Genomic DNA, 15441 nt, shown 5'->3' on the forward strand with positions numbered 1-15441 from the left:
GGCGCGCCCAGGGGGGTAGGGCGCGCCCCCCACCCTTGTGGGCCCCTTATGACTCCACCGACCTATTTCTTCCGCCTATATATTCTCAAATATCCTAAAAACATTCATGGGAGCCACGAAACACTTTTCCACCGCCGCAACCTTCTGTACCCGTGAGATCCCATCTAGGGGCCTTTTCCGGCGTCCTGACGGAGGGGGACTCAATCACGGAGGGCTTCTACATCAACACCATTGCCTCTCCGATGAAGCATGAGTAGTTTACCACAGACCTACGGGTCCATAGTTAGTAGCTAGATGGCTTCTTCTCTCTCTTTGATTCTCAATACAAAGTTCTTCTCGATGTTCTTGGAGATCTATTCGATGTAATACTTTTTTGCGGTGTGTTTGCCGAGATCCGATGAATTGTGGATTTATGATCATCTTATCTATGAATATTATTTGAATCTTCTCTGAAATATTTTATGCATGATTTGATATCTTTGCAAGTCTCTTCGAACTATTGATTTGGTTTGACCAACTAGATTAGTTTTTCTTGCAATGGGAGAAGTGCTTAGCTTTGGGTTCAATCTTGTGGTGCTCGATCCTAGTGACAGAAGGGGAACCGACACGTCTTGTATTGTTGCCATCAAGGATAACAAGATGGGGTTTTCATCATATTGCTTGAGCTAATTCCTCTACATCATGTCATCTTACTTAATGCGTTACTCTGTTCTTATGAACTTAATACTCTAGATGTAGGTAGGAGTCGGTCGATGTGTGGAGTAATAGTAGTAGATGTAGAATCGTTTCGGTCTACTTGACACGGACATGATGCCTATATTCATGATCATTGCCTTAGATATCATCATAACTTTGCGCTTTTCTATCAATTGCTCGACAGTAATTTGTTCACCCACCATAATATTTTCTATCTTAAGACAAGCCTCTAGTGAAACCTATGGCCCCCGGGTCTATTTTCCATCATATAATCTTCTATTTTCCATCATATAATCTTCTACTTTCCATCATACAAGTTTCTGATCTAAAATTTTAGTTTCCTATTTACTTTCTTTGCAATCTTTTACTTTCTTTCCCATAAACCAAAAATACCAAAAATATTACTTTACCTTTTATCCATCTCTATCAGATCTCACTTTGCAAATAACCTTGAAGGGATTGACAACCCCTTTGTCGCGTTGGGTGCAAGTTGGTGTTTGTTTGTGCAGGTATTCGGTGGCTTGCGCGTTGTCTCCTACTCGATTGATACCTTGGTTATCAAAACTGAGGGAAATACTTACTCTACTTTGCTGCATCACCGTTTCCTCTTGAAGGGAAAAACCAACGCAAGCTCAAGAGGTAGCAACTACAAGCAACCAAATAAACAAGACAATAAGAAAATAAATAAGCAAGCAACTTATGCTAGGCAACTACATCTATTACACATATTACATCCACTAGGCATCAAAGTTCGCCATCATTGCAAATATAGGAGACAAAACAACATATTACATACTAGGCGTTTAAACTGACCACCAGTACAAATAAACATGGAAGCAAAACAAGTCCAATATATTAAGAACAAAAAGACTACAAAACTTTCTACAGACGGCTGATGATTTCTTTGTAAACTATGTTCATGGTCTTCAAAGTAGAGCAACTATTACTTACTCAATTAAGAGCTTAACCACTTGTGGGAGGTAACCCGTAATACAGCCATGGACAACTTCCTCTCATCAAAACTATCTGTAGACATGGATATGGAGTCAATGTACACACATAGTGTCATGTTGTAGAATATGTTGATAGAGCTGGTTATATTAGCCAACCTAAGAACAATGTACAGAGCCATGTTAATCTAGAGCAGAAGATCAGTAATAATACTAACAATTTCGTCCTGGCTCGATCTTATCAAAGATCTCGTGTTTTTTACATAACATACATGGACTCATGGCCTTCCAAAACCTATATGCTGACACATTGTTTGCCCCTATGTGTTTTTTACATAACATACATGGACTGCATGGCCTTCCAAAACCTATATGATGACACATTGTTTGCCCCTATTTTCCTTCACTTCTAGAAATTGCAAATTGTAAATAGAGCAAAAAGAAACAATGTAATGTGAACAGCATACGTATATTGTAGAATAATTTGTTTTATTGGCCTACACAATACAATACATGTTATCACTGGATATGCAAGTCAGTGGAAAGTTTTAACTACAGAGTAGTGCCAGCAAGCATATTCAGGGACTTCAGTGTTCATACATGTAACGACCGTTCCGTTTCAAAAAAAAATATTGTAACTATTGTTACAGAGAAAGTTAATGCAAAGTGTGAGCCTGCATAATTTAATTTGCAAGAAAGTTGAACGACAGTGAAGAAGTTATGGACTTAAGATACTATTTTTTTACGAAACCTCGTCAGAGGGCTAGGAGCTCTGGCATTGCATTCTAGAAGAAGAGAGTTAATCCAGTTTATAAGGGAAACCGGATCGAAAAACCTAACAGAGTGACTCGTTTCTGAGGAAAACTAGACCGACAACCGCACAAGCGACAAAGCCTCGCCGACCACACGACCCAAGGCTACAATCGCAACAAACACACACACACAACTCCGGAGCCGCCGTTCCGACATCCCCGCCCGCACGCGAGCCACCACGCCGCACGGCTCAAGCGCCTTGTAGCCCTTGCTACCCGAGACGACCGCTCGCAGACCACGAACGCCGTGCCAAACATCCGGGGCCGCTGCCCCGACTTCCAGTCAGACCGACCCCTTAGATCGCGTCGACCGAGCGGATGAACTCACTACCCCCGCAGCACTAGGTCGCCGCCCATGCCAAGCAAAGCAGCGGACCTACCCCATAGGGCCGTCGTTGCATGGCCATCCGAGGCCGCGCCTCGGCGTACATCCACCGTCGGGAGCCGCCGCTCCGACTTCCACTGCCTCGGCATCCCACCAGAAATACAATAGGCACAAGCGCCACTACCCCAGAAGAATTCTTCGTCTTTCCACTCTGGCCAGAAGCCCAGAAGGGAGAGTGGATCTGTTTTTATTTCACCGAAAAGTTCCATCGATCATTTCTATAGGACGGTAGTGGACACTGAGCGAATCAATGGAATTAAACAAGGGGTAGTACATAGCATATCATGTCTTCCTCTCCTCTCCTACTCACAAGTGTAACATGCATGCATACAGATTAATTATATAAAAAGCCAAAAAAGATCACGATGAACTATATATCCCAGACTTGAGTTTGAATTCGAAGCTTAAACCAACATATTAGAATAGCACCTCATCTTGGCACAAAGGATTTCAGACATGAACATGTATGCAGCACAAATCCTCTCCTGGAAAGAAAATTTAGAAGGAAACAATGACCAGTAAATTTAAAAAACACTGTCACTCCCTATGTTCACTTCTGTAGGACCTTTTAGACATTTAAGACAACACCTAAAACAATTCAATTTCAGCTGTCTTAAACGACTTACAAAAGTGAACAGAGGAAGTATTATTTTTCAGTTGTCTGTTTTTGAATTCGTCTCGGGTCATTTTCTGTCCGTCCGATCCACACGCGTCTCCGCGCGTCGTACGACCTCAGTCTCGCGTGAACCGGGTCTCTTTTTTTTGTGTTGTGTTGGGCTTTCGGGTTCGCGAGTTTCTATTGTCTTTTGAATTGAGTTAAATACACTACAGGTGCCCTAACTTGTCCGGCAAGGTCAGTTTGGTGCCTAAACTTGAAAAATGCACAAAAGTGGTGTCGTAACTTGTCTAAGCGTTCAAATACGGTGCTTCTAGACGTATGCCGCCGTATCAACTGCCGGTGAGGCATGCCAGCGTGTCGCTGGGCCACATGTCAGTGGCTGCGGGCGCGTTGTGAGTTATGCATGTAGTTTTTTTAAATGCCCCTGGACTTTAGTTAATTCTTGCAAAAAATCATTATGGGCGCTGCATGCACACTGTTTTTTAGGGAACGTGCCCGTACTTTAATTAATTCTCACAAAAATATAAACACAAGTTGGCATGAAGGTGCGGGTTGCCTAACAAACAAGCGGACCAAGAGGCAACACTTTGGTTTACATTTAACTGCTAGCTAGCAACTTATATGCACGATTCCACGTATCGCTTTGCACATGTTTTCTACAGCTTTTTTGAAGTACTGCTTCGCTTTTTTTACGAGTGAAGTTCCTGTTTAATTTTGATGATACATAAATTTTCCCATATAAAAATAAAATAATTATCAATCTGCAATTATTGTTGATTTTATATCTTTATTTTATTTTCATTATTGTGTACCTTGAAGAGATAAACATGAATTTTCTCTAAAATTTATGTGGACATAAAAAGTTGAACGTATATTAAAAATTATTCTGTAAATTTATGTATCCTCATTGAGCACCATAAGCACGAACAATTATTGTGTATCTTCATTCTATTTTTAGAATGCACAATTATTTAAAATTGACAATATTGTATTTCAAAAACTGTTCAACGTGTATTAAATATTATTGTGTGACAATAATAAATTCTAGAAACGTACTAACATGTTAAGCGTGTTTGTAGAAATTTAAGAATAATATTACACAATATTATTTTAATAGGCATTCAACATTATCAAAAAAACATGGTGAGCATTTGCTAAAATAATATGAAAAAATGAACATGAACGTGAACGTGTATTTCAAAAACTGCTCACTTTGTTTTTAATATACGTTCAACTTTTTAATTCCACATCAATTTTAGAAAAAGTTCATGTTTATCTCTTCAAAGTAAACACAACGGAAATAGACAAAATTTCATATTGATACTTATTTTACTTTTTCACACGGAAAAAAATTATGTATCATGAAAACTAAACAGAAACTTCACTCGAAAAAAAACAAGATAGTAACTTGGAAATAAATATAAATAAAATTACTCCAGCAAAAGCATATGCAGAGCGATACATGCAATCATCTATATAAACTGCTTGCTTATAATTAAGCGCAAACTAGACTGTGGCCACCTGGTCCGCTTGATTGTCAGCTGACGAGGATGTCACATGTTCGAATTCCCTGCACGCTCGCTTCCTGGTATTTTTTGCGAGCATTACCTAAAATCAAGGGGGAGCAAGAATTGATTAAAATTCAGGGGCATTCCTGTAAAAAACACGTGTAGCTCACAGCGCGCGTCCAACGCCTGCAACCACTGACATGTGGCCCAACGACATCAACGCGGGCACTCGATACGGCGGCATACGTTCAGAGGTATCGTATTTGAACGGCCAGACAAGTTATGACATCATTTTTGGGTATTTTTCAAATTTAGGCATGAAACTGACCGCACCGGACAAGTTAAGGCACGTGTGCTGTATTTAACTCTTTTGAATTTCTATTCAGTCGGTGGGGCGGCGGCCTTTGTCTTAGCTGGGGAAGGGATTGAAAGGGGTTGGCCGAGGCGGCGGAGGGAACGGGGAGCTTCTCGCCGCTCGCCGGTGATTAGCGGCAGGTCGGCCAAGCGAAGACGGCGCCCGGCGAGTCACCCCACAAGCGGGGTTTGTTCGCGGGAGGCGTGCTTCACAGGGAGGGCCTCAGGCAAGAGAGGTGTTAGTCTGGAGAGGAGCTCGGCCGTAGCTACCCCTTCGTGCTCGCCACCAGCAAGCGCCGTCGATGGGTGATGTAGTATTCGCCGGAGCCGGTGGGGCGCAAGGTATACTCCCGTCTCCCTGTTGTCCTCGCTCTGAACAATTTCTGTTGTTCTCTGTGATCTGCCTCTTTATGTGTTTGATTCAGTTCATCGTCGTGGTCGCCGGGCATAGAGCCATGTCGCAGGAGTTGTTCAGCTAGCTGGTTTTTGAGTAGGAACGTTTTGTGATAGCTTAGTTCACCTCTGCGATTTGGAGTGGTTCATCAGAAACTATCCTGAATATTTTGCTGCCACCTATGCGCGTGTGTCGCTCTATCCCCAAATTTCATCGCCAAATCCGCCTCGTTGAACGCATTTTCCGCTGGCCACTCCGGCCCCGGCTCCCGCCCCCGCTCCCGCTCCCGCTCCCCAGCGCCGCCGGCCACTCCGGCCCCGGCGCCCACCAGCCTGCGACGGCCGCCACTCCGGCGCCGCCGCCCACCTCCCCGATGGCCACCCCGCCCGCCGGCCGCGGCCGCGAGCTGCGGTGGATGGAGTCTAGCCCATCCTCCGCTGGATCTGGCGCCCCGTCGTACCTCGACGTGCTCCGCTCGTCACCTCCCCCCGTCAGGCACCCCTCCCCTCCCCGCCTCCGCCCTCGCCGCCGGCCCCGCGCCGCATCCCCCGCTCCGAGGTCCATCTTGTGGAGCGCGAGCCCGTGGATGCGGCCAGCGACGGGTGGCGCGTCGCCACGGGGGGCAGGCGGCCGCGCTCGCCGCGCAACCCCCGGCGTCGCCGGCGCAGCCCTGGCACGCGTCGCGACCCGCCACCCCCGGCGAGTGCCCTCGATGCTTCGGCGCTCACCCCCGCTCCGAGTGCAGGCGGGACGTGCGCTGCCGGCGCTGTCATTTTTTTGGCCACATCGCCAGGAACTGCACCACGCCGTGCCCCCGCTCACCGAGCTCCCCCCATGCGGCAAGAGGCCGCGGACCGCCTCCCCGCTACCCGCGAACTCCTCCGCGTCGAGCGTGGCGGGGCCGAGCCAGCCTGCATCCTCCAGGCCTGGCTCCTCGTCCCCTTCCCCCGCTCCCACCTCCTCCGGGCGGAGCGCGTCTTCCCCGGCCACGGCCTCCCCCCCGCCCTCCTCATCGCGCGAGATCACCGCGATGTCTGGGCATCCCTCCCTTCGGCCTGCGGGCGCAGTCAGCTACGTGCCGCGCTCCGAGCGCCTCGACGCCGCGGAGCACGCCCTCGGGCTCGCGCTCGTCGCCAGCGTGGCTGGCAACCGCTCCGGGGTATCTACCGACGACGTCGCCCGCGCCCTCTGCTCTCAGGTGCCGCTGGCGCCGGCCGAGTTCTCCGTCCACTGCACCCGCAACAACGAGTTCCTGGTCCGCTTCACCAGCCAGGAGGCCCGGGCGCGCGCTGCCCTGGCCAACGTGCGGGGGCCCAACTTCCGCCTGCTCCTACAGCCCTGGAGCCGTCTCGCAAGCGCCGAACCGCTCCGTCTCCGGATCCATGTCGACATCGAGATCTATGGCATCCCGGAGCACGGCTGGGACATCTCTTCCGCCGTGCAGCTGCTCTCTCCGTTCTGCATGGTCGGCCGCCTCGCGCCGGAGACTGCAAACGGGAGCGATCTCTCCGTGTTCAAGCTCGAGGCTTGGACCGCGAACCCGGATGGCATTCCCCGCTCTTCTGAGCTTCTGCTCGAGGAGCCCGACGAGCTCGCCGACGCGGACCCCGATCGCGTCGACCGTTTCACCTTGGCGCTCATGCGATTCCCCGTCACCATCCATGTCCGTCGTGCTGCGGACTACCGTTTCCCTTCGCCGCCACCCCCTCCGCCGCCGCCTGGCAATGGCTCCGACGGCGCGTCGGACCAGGATTCACCTCCCTGCCCCGACGCCTGGCCTCGCAGGCACGATTTTCCGCGTCCTCCCGGAAACTCGCATGCCGGCCGCCCCTCCCGCCGCGGTGATTCCGGCCGGCGGGGCCGCCGCCGCGTTGCGCCCTCATGCCGCGATTGGCAGGGTGTGCTGGGGCCGTATCCAGCCACTAGCGCGGCGCCACGTCGCCCGATCAGCACGCGGCCGACGTCCCCTCCTGGCCCCCCACCTGCGCCCCACATGTTGTCGGGACCTGCCGCTTCATGCCAGGCCATCACAACGGTGGGATTCCCATCGGTTCAAACCCGGCCCTTGGCCTTGACTGGGGTGGACTCTCCACGTGGCGCGTCCTCCGCCACAACTCTCCTCGAGCCCGCCTCGGATTCGCCGATTCTCCACGACACGCCTCCAGACCCTTCCAGCCCCCGGCAGATGCCAAAGCAGATAATCTTATCACCGCGCAGGCCAACTCCCCTTTGCAGCCTTCGCCACCAGCCTGTCGCCCTGGCGGCCAACCCGATGCTGCCTGCGAGCCTCGGGGGACGTCTTTGGTGCCCCACCAACCCCCACCCCTGACCGTCGCGGATCCCCAGGGAGGCGTGTTGGATCACCCACCGGCTGGACCCGCTGGCGATCCCTAGGACGCCATCTCGCCACCAGCTGGGCCCGACGTGGACCCCCAGGCCACTTCCGAGGTCTCGGCTGGGCCGGATCTCGTCCACCAGGCCGCCACCTGTGCTGATGATTGCAACCATGCAGAGCACGTTACCGGCGGCCCACGTGGCGCACCCAGCACCACCATGCAGATCCCCCCATGCACGTTCAATGGGAGCGCTTCCTGTGCCATTCCGCCCCACGTTCTCAGCTTCTTGGACTCGGTTAAGATGCCAACGGCGCCGCTTCTCGCTACCCCGGCCCCCAGGCGCAAGCGGGCCAAAATCCCGCCCAACTTCACGCCACGCCGTAGCGGACGGATCGCCTCACAAAATCAGGGATACGACGCGGAAACAAAAGCCAAACGCGTGCTTCTTCGCAAGCTTGGCCTGCTCGGGAGCGACGAGCCGCTATCCGCCGACCTTCTCGCTAGATACTCACGGCTCTTCGACCGACCGCTGGCCACGGATGTCGTCCTTGCTTTTGCGGACTTCTTTGGATGGCGTGTGCCGCGGGAGCTTATCGCGAGCCCCGTGCATGGCCAGGCCCTCCTCACCGAGGCATGACTGGGCGTTTCCTAGTCCATCTTGGGCCCCCCCAACTCTTATGGATAATCACATCAAAGTTGTAGTCTGGAATGTGTGTGCTCTTAACAGCAAAGCCAAGCGCATCGCTGTCCGCACCGTTATTGCCTCTACTTCCCCCCTCGTGGTCTGCCTTCAAGAGACTAAATTGTCCCTAGTGACGCCTACTCTGGTTTTCGAGACGCTTGGTGCCAGCTTCGCCGACTTCTACTTCCTCCCCGCGGTGGGCACACGCGGTGCCATTCTTCTCGCTTGGCGTAGCGACGTGATCGCTCTGGCCAACCCGACCATCGGGACCTACCACGTCTCTGCAACGGTCTCTTCCCTTTCGGGGAACGACACCCGGTGGATCACCGGCGTTTACGGGCCGCAAAGCGCCCCAGACAAACTTGCGTTCCTCTCTGAGCTTCACGACCTGCGGGAATCTATTGCCGGACCTTGGGTCTTAGGCGGCGACTTCAACATGGTGACCTCCATCGCTGACAAGAGCAACGGCCGTGTCAACCACCGTACAATGAATCAATTCAGGCGCTTCATTGCCGACTCGGCCTTGCGCGATATCTACCTCCATGGCCGAAGATTCACTTGGTCCAACGAGCAAGACAACCCCACGCTCGTGCGCAACGATCATGTTCTATGCACACCCTCGTGGGAGATCAACAACCCCAACCACATGCTCCATTGCCTCGCTTCGGCGGTCTCCGACCACCGTCCACTCGTCCTTGACTGTTCTCCCCGCAAGCGCGGCCGGCCGCGCTTCCACTTCGAGCGATTTTGGACCAAGCTTGAGGGCTTCCACCATACCGTTTCCACGGCCTGGCACTCTGAGGAGCCCGACCCGGACCCATTCCGGCGAATCTACGCGCGCCTAAAGGCTACGGCGCGCGCGCTCAGGAGCTGGAGCTCGCGCTCGCTCGGCGACATCTCTACGCAGCTCCTGGTTTCCTGCGAACTTATATATCGCCTCGACCTGGCACAAGACAAGCGCACTCTTTCTGCTAGTGAAGCCTGGCTCCGGCGGGAGCTCAAACGCAAGTACTTGGGTCTGGCCTCTCCTGACCGCTCCATTGCTTGTGAGCGGGCTCGCTTCTCCTGGCTCAAGGAGGGAGACACTAATACGACATTCCTCAAAATCCACACCGCTCATCGATGCTAAAAGAGCCACATGACAGGGCTGCATCAGGACGACCACTTTGTCAGCGATCTTCCTGGCATGGCTCGGGCTGCGTTCGACCACTTCACTGCCACCATTGGATCCCAGTCCACGCGTGATCACGCGCTCAACCTACGCATGTTCGATCAACGCCGCTTCGACCTGCTACCGCTTGATGAGCCTTTTTCCGAGGACGAGATATGGAATGCAATCAAGGCCCTGCCGCTTGGCAAGGCGCCGGGACCGGACGGCTTCACGACGGAATTCCTACGCTCGTGTTGGGCCATCGTCAAAGACGACATATGTGCCGCTTTCGACAAACTCTACACTATGAACGGCATGGGATTTCGCAAACTCGATGAGGCGCTACTCATCCTACTGCCCAAGAGACAAGATGCATCGACCCTCGCGCATTACCGGCCGATCAGTCTTATACACCTCATTGCCAAGCTCTTCGCCAAAGTCCTCTCCCTCCGGCTAGCGCCGCGTCTCCGAGAGATGGTGTCCACGAACCAAAGTGCGTTCATCGCCGGAAGGAGTGCGCATGATAACTTTCTTCTCGTCCAACAAACGGCCTGGCTCCTCCACAACCTCAAAGGCACTGCGCGTTCTTCTTAAATTGGACATCGCAAGGCATTCGACACGGTGGCGTGGCTATTCCTCCTCGAGACGCTTCGACACTTGGGGTTTGGCATGCGTTGGTGTGAGTGGATTTCGATCCTCCTCTCCACTGCTTCGACTCGTGTTCTCCTCAATGGCACCCCCGGACCGCCGATCACTCATGCCCAAGGGCTGCGCCAGGGTGACCCGGTGTCCCCCATGCTGTTCACCCTGGTGATTGACAAGCTTAACTCGCTCCTCGAGCATGTCACGAACCAAGGAATCCTCCAGCGGCTGACCACGCGCCACGCCGCGTCCAGCATATCCATGTTCGCCGACGACGTGGTCATCTTCTGCCACCCCGACGCCCATGAGCTCTCCGCCATCAGAATGCTGCTCGACACTTTTGGCAACGCCTAGGGTCTCCGAACCAACTTCCTCAAGTGTTCCGCTTCACCCATCAGATGCGGCGACAACCACCGCGCCACCATTGGCGCCTCCCTCTCCTGCCCGCTGGAAGAATTTCCCATCAAATACCTAGGGCTACCGCTCTCAACTCGCAAAGTGCCGGCCTCCGCCCTCCTTCCACTTGTCGACAAGCTTACCATGAAGCTCGCAACCTGGAAAGCCTCTTTGTTGTCCCGTGGCCAGCGGCTTGCTCTTGTCAGACATGTCCTCACCGCCATGCATGTGCATATCCTGTTAGCGCTAGCGCTACACCCAGCGATCCTCAAGAAGGTCAACAGGCTCATTCGAGATTTCCTTTGGCACGGCAACAAGGATGCCTATGCTGGTTGCTGCATCGTCTCTTGGCAAAAGGTATGCCGTCCCCTTGCGCTTGGTGGACTGGGGATCCGCGATCTGCACCGTACTAGCGTCGCCCTCCGCACCAGGTGGCTATGGCTGCAGGGAACCGACCCTGACCGCTCCTGGAAGCATCTCCACCTCCCGACCGATCACGAGGCCTCTGTGCTCTTCCGTGCTTCCACGACCTGGACCATCGGCAATGGCAACACCTGCAAGTTCTGGCAGGATCACTGGCTCAACGGGCGCTCCATCCCCGAGATTGCTCCTACCCTTTCTGCCCTCATCCCGAGGCGCCGCCGAAGCCAACGCCTTGTCAGCGACGCTCTCAACAACAGAGGCTGGATCGCCGACATCCATGGCACCTTACACCCCCGCGCGGTCATCGAATATGTCGAGCTATGGAGGCTGCTCCAAACTATCCAGCTCTCCAACGAACCCGACAAGCTCTCCTGGAAATGGACGGCCGATGGGAGCTACTCCGCGCGTTCAGCCTACCACGCGTTGTTCATCGGCGACACCACCGCACCATTCTGGCGCCCCATCTGGAAGACTTGGGCTCCTTCCAATGCGAAGATCTTCCTCTGGCTTGCCTCTCTCAACAGATGCTGGACCGCCGACCGGAGAGCGCGCCACAACCTTCCTCATGACCCCATTTGCAAGCTGTGCAGCCAAGACAATGAGACACTGCACCACCTCCTCGTCGGCTGCGTCTTCTCGCGCATCATTTGGCACGACATCATGGCATGGTGCCGCATTCCCGCCCTTCCCCCTGATGGCGCTTCCAGCTTCTTCGACTGGTGGATGGTAACGACGGCCAGCGTGCCAGCCTGCCTCCGCAAAGGGACGAACTCCATCATCATCCTCACCTCTTGGGCACTTTGGAAGCATCGCAACGCAGCTCTCTTCGACAATGCTGCACCCTCCTATAACAAACTTGTCGAGGACATAAAACAGGAGGCGAAACTCTGGGCAAGAGCCGGCGCCAAAGGGCTCGGTAGGATCATTTCTGTAACATAAGATGTAAACTATGAGGCTGAGCATCCTCCCTCCCTCGCTGCTTAACTAGCGCTTAGGCCCGCCATCTCATGTGTACGAGGCCTAAGACGCTCACCCTGGTACTCTCCCCCAACCTATCAATGGAATGATACGCAACTTGCGTATTCGGGATATAAATCCGCCTCGTTGTTTTTGGTACTAGATTATTTCAGTTTAGTGAATGAGAGCTACTTTTTGGTACTAGATTATTTCAGTTTTTAAGCATGTTCTGTACATTATTCAGCTTAAGTAATTCCTTCATCATGGAGATAGTTTTGCTTCTCAGGCCCGAGTTTGGGGAGCAAGTTCACAATTATTTTTGGTGTGATTTTTTCACACTAAAACGAATGGACCTGAATTTTTCCCGTTACCTGTTATGTATTGGCTATTATAATTTTTCAGTATGGTTTTTCAGTATGTTCTGGAGATTATATTTTGCATTGTAGTGCCTCCAATTCAGGTTTGTTTGAAGTCAGTTTCTTCAGGGGCCAACAGTAAAAAATCAAAGCACCCCTGAATTAGTTTCTCTGAACACACCTGAAGAAATCAACATCTACCAGGAGACGGGTCGGCTAGGTTGCGCGCCAGTTGTGAAAGATCGACGTGTCTCGAAGATGGAAGGGCCTATTTTTAGTTCTTTCTTGCAATGGATATAGTTTAAAATGAAGTTCAACTGCTGCAAACTCCAGTTCATATTTTTAAACTACAATGCCTAAAAATCACTTATCCGATCAGGGAGGTTAGACAACTTGTCAGGTTGTAGAAGTTTTTGTTCACAGTTCATAGTGTTATCTCCTCTTTTTTCTTTCTATATCATGCAACAACTTTTTGCTTTTTAGTTCTTTTTTTAGGTGCATGTTGATTTTTTTCATATTTTTTTCAATCATATTTTCATGGGGGGTTGTTCTTGACCTGTGTTTTGGACATCTGATCTTTTGTCATGGCTATTTTTTGTTTTCATTTTCGTTTCATTCTTGGTTTTGCTTTCTGTAACATAACCTTAATTTTCGCAGAGATGATTGTGGATATTTCCCAACGAAGATAATGGAGATATGGGAACCAGCCTTGGATCCGCGGAAGCATTTCTCACAAGATGATATCCAGAATATAAGGATTCAATATATGAATCAACTATTCTTTTGGAAGAAAAACACCGCAGACAAGAGGCTGGTCACTGATTTCAACCTACAGGTTTTTCTTCCTTATTTTTTATTCATTTTCACTTATATTTTTTATTTTATTTTTTTAAGTTGTTTTGCCATTTTTCATTATTTTTGTGATTTTAACTGTTGTCTTACTTTCTCTATGTGATTCTCCTTTCTTTTCTTTTCTACAGGATGATTTCGTTAACAATCCTGCATGATAGCTTTGGTTTCTCTCTGTATTTTGGGCCTGTTGGACGTATATCAATTAAAGAGAGCTCGCCTACTTTTTTCCGATGTCTCACAAAGAACTATTTTTAACACCACAAAGAACATTGTTAGTGGAGGGGGATAGGAGGGAGTTTTGTGATGTACAAACACCTCATGCCCGTTGTGAATGGGGGAGTTTTGTCTTGGATGTGCAGACACCTCATGCCCGTTGTAAATGGGGAAGTTTTGTCTTGGATCTACGGACAAGCCCTTTTTTGTGCCATGCGCGTGCGTTGAACAGTGATGACGGCATGGTTGTTGCCGGCTATGTCAATTCTTGTAAGTGCATCTAGTGCCCCTTAGTGATTTTGGTGTATTGAAGACTTATAGGTTAAGGGACTAATGCGTTTGTGAGTGTACACAGGTCTATAAATCTATGAGGAGTTTGATATTTACAGAGAAAGTCGACCTCTAAAAATGAAGTTCTTCGACTGAAAACTTTGGATTTTTGAAGACTTTGAAAGTGAAGAAATTGGTGTGACCTTGAAGACTAGGTATCCATTTAAGGAACATGAATCGTGAAGGCTTTTTTTCGTAGTTTCTGTTTCTCTTTCTTGAGCCATAGGAAACACCGTACTGTTAAAGGAGGTCGAGAAAATACTAAGAATTTTTTTTTAAGTGATGCTCAACTCAAAATCCTACACCTACCAATCCCTTCGAGTGAAGCCATTGGAAATCTCATACAGTTCAGTCATATTCTTCAGTGACAGAGACGAAGTTCTTCTGGTCTTTGAGGATTATATTCTGACTCAGGACTTAGGAATTCGCCAGTGCGGATTGCCTACACAGTGAGGAACATGATAGCCCTGAGGAATTTGAGCCTCAAACATCCGACCGTTGCTGTGCTACACGCCAGCTGTCCCAAAATATCTACCCACCTAACGGTCATATCATTGAAGGGAATTTATGTCTTATCATGTCGGGCTGCTCCCTAGGCTATAAATAGCTGCCCCCTACAACCACTAGCCGGTTGGCTGCTCCGAGAGAAACTGACACTTGTCATTTGAGAGCATCCCATCCTCCGAGGACTTTGAGCAAAAATCATCAAGTGAGAAAAACCCAAACCCAAACACCTACAAACCCAAAGTGATTGAGCATCACCGAAGAGATTGATCTTGCGTAGATCCGACGCTTGTTACCTTTGAAGACTGTGCTTCTTCCAGACGGTTAGGCGTCATGGTCTAGAGCATCCAAGAGGAATTGTAGATCGTCGAGTGACCGAGTCTGTGAAGGTTTGGAAGTCACCTGAAGAGTTACCACGAGTGATTGGGCGAGGTCTGTGTGACCTTAGCTCAAGAAGAATACGGTGAGGACTGTGTGTTCGGGACTGTGTGTCCTTAGGTTTAAATACCTAGCCGCTCCAACCAGACGTACAACTGAGATAGCAGTTGGAACTAGTCTACCAAATCTTTGTCTTCACCAAGCTTACTGGTTCTATTTCCTCAACTCTTTTATTTCCTCATAACTGTGTTGTGCACTTGTTCATATCTGTGTGTGAAGACTTTGACTGAAGACCTTCTCAATTTCCTCAGTTCAATTTCTCTAGTCTGTTTGTCTTCATCCTGTGTTTACGCTTTCTGTACTCTGTGCTTGTCTTCATTTCATCATGATGACCATGCTTGTGTTTTGTTATGTTTACTTTTGAGTACTTATTCCGCTGCAAGTAGTTCTTCGGTAAGGAATTTCCTCACTCGCAAATTCCTCAGTGAAGAATTCATAAAAATC

The 15441-nt window shown here is 50.4% G+C and overlaps 1 long non-coding RNA gene across 2 annotated transcripts; it reads left to right on the forward strand.

The window, feature by feature from the left end:
• The first annotated feature begins 5361 nt into the window (after window positions 1–5361).
• On the forward strand, window positions 5362–14154 carry LOC141026419 (uncharacterized). 2 transcript variants are annotated; one of them, XR_012188517.1, is made up of 4 exons: window positions 5362–5666; window positions 13318–13495; window positions 13641–13995; window positions 14081–14154. It is a non-coding gene; the product is annotated as an uncharacterized lncRNA (long non-coding RNA). The 2 variants fall into 2 exon arrangements; XR_012188516.1 differs by having other exon boundaries at window positions 13641–14154.
• Window positions 14155–15441: the final 1287 nt, after the last annotated feature.

This window comes from Aegilops tauschii, chromosome 7 (genome assembly GCF_002575655.3).
Source record: "Aegilops tauschii subsp. strangulata cultivar AL8/78 chromosome 7, Aet v6.0, whole genome shotgun sequence".
NCBI classification, from domain to species: domain Eukaryota; kingdom Viridiplantae; phylum Streptophyta; class Magnoliopsida; order Poales; family Poaceae; genus Aegilops; species Aegilops tauschii.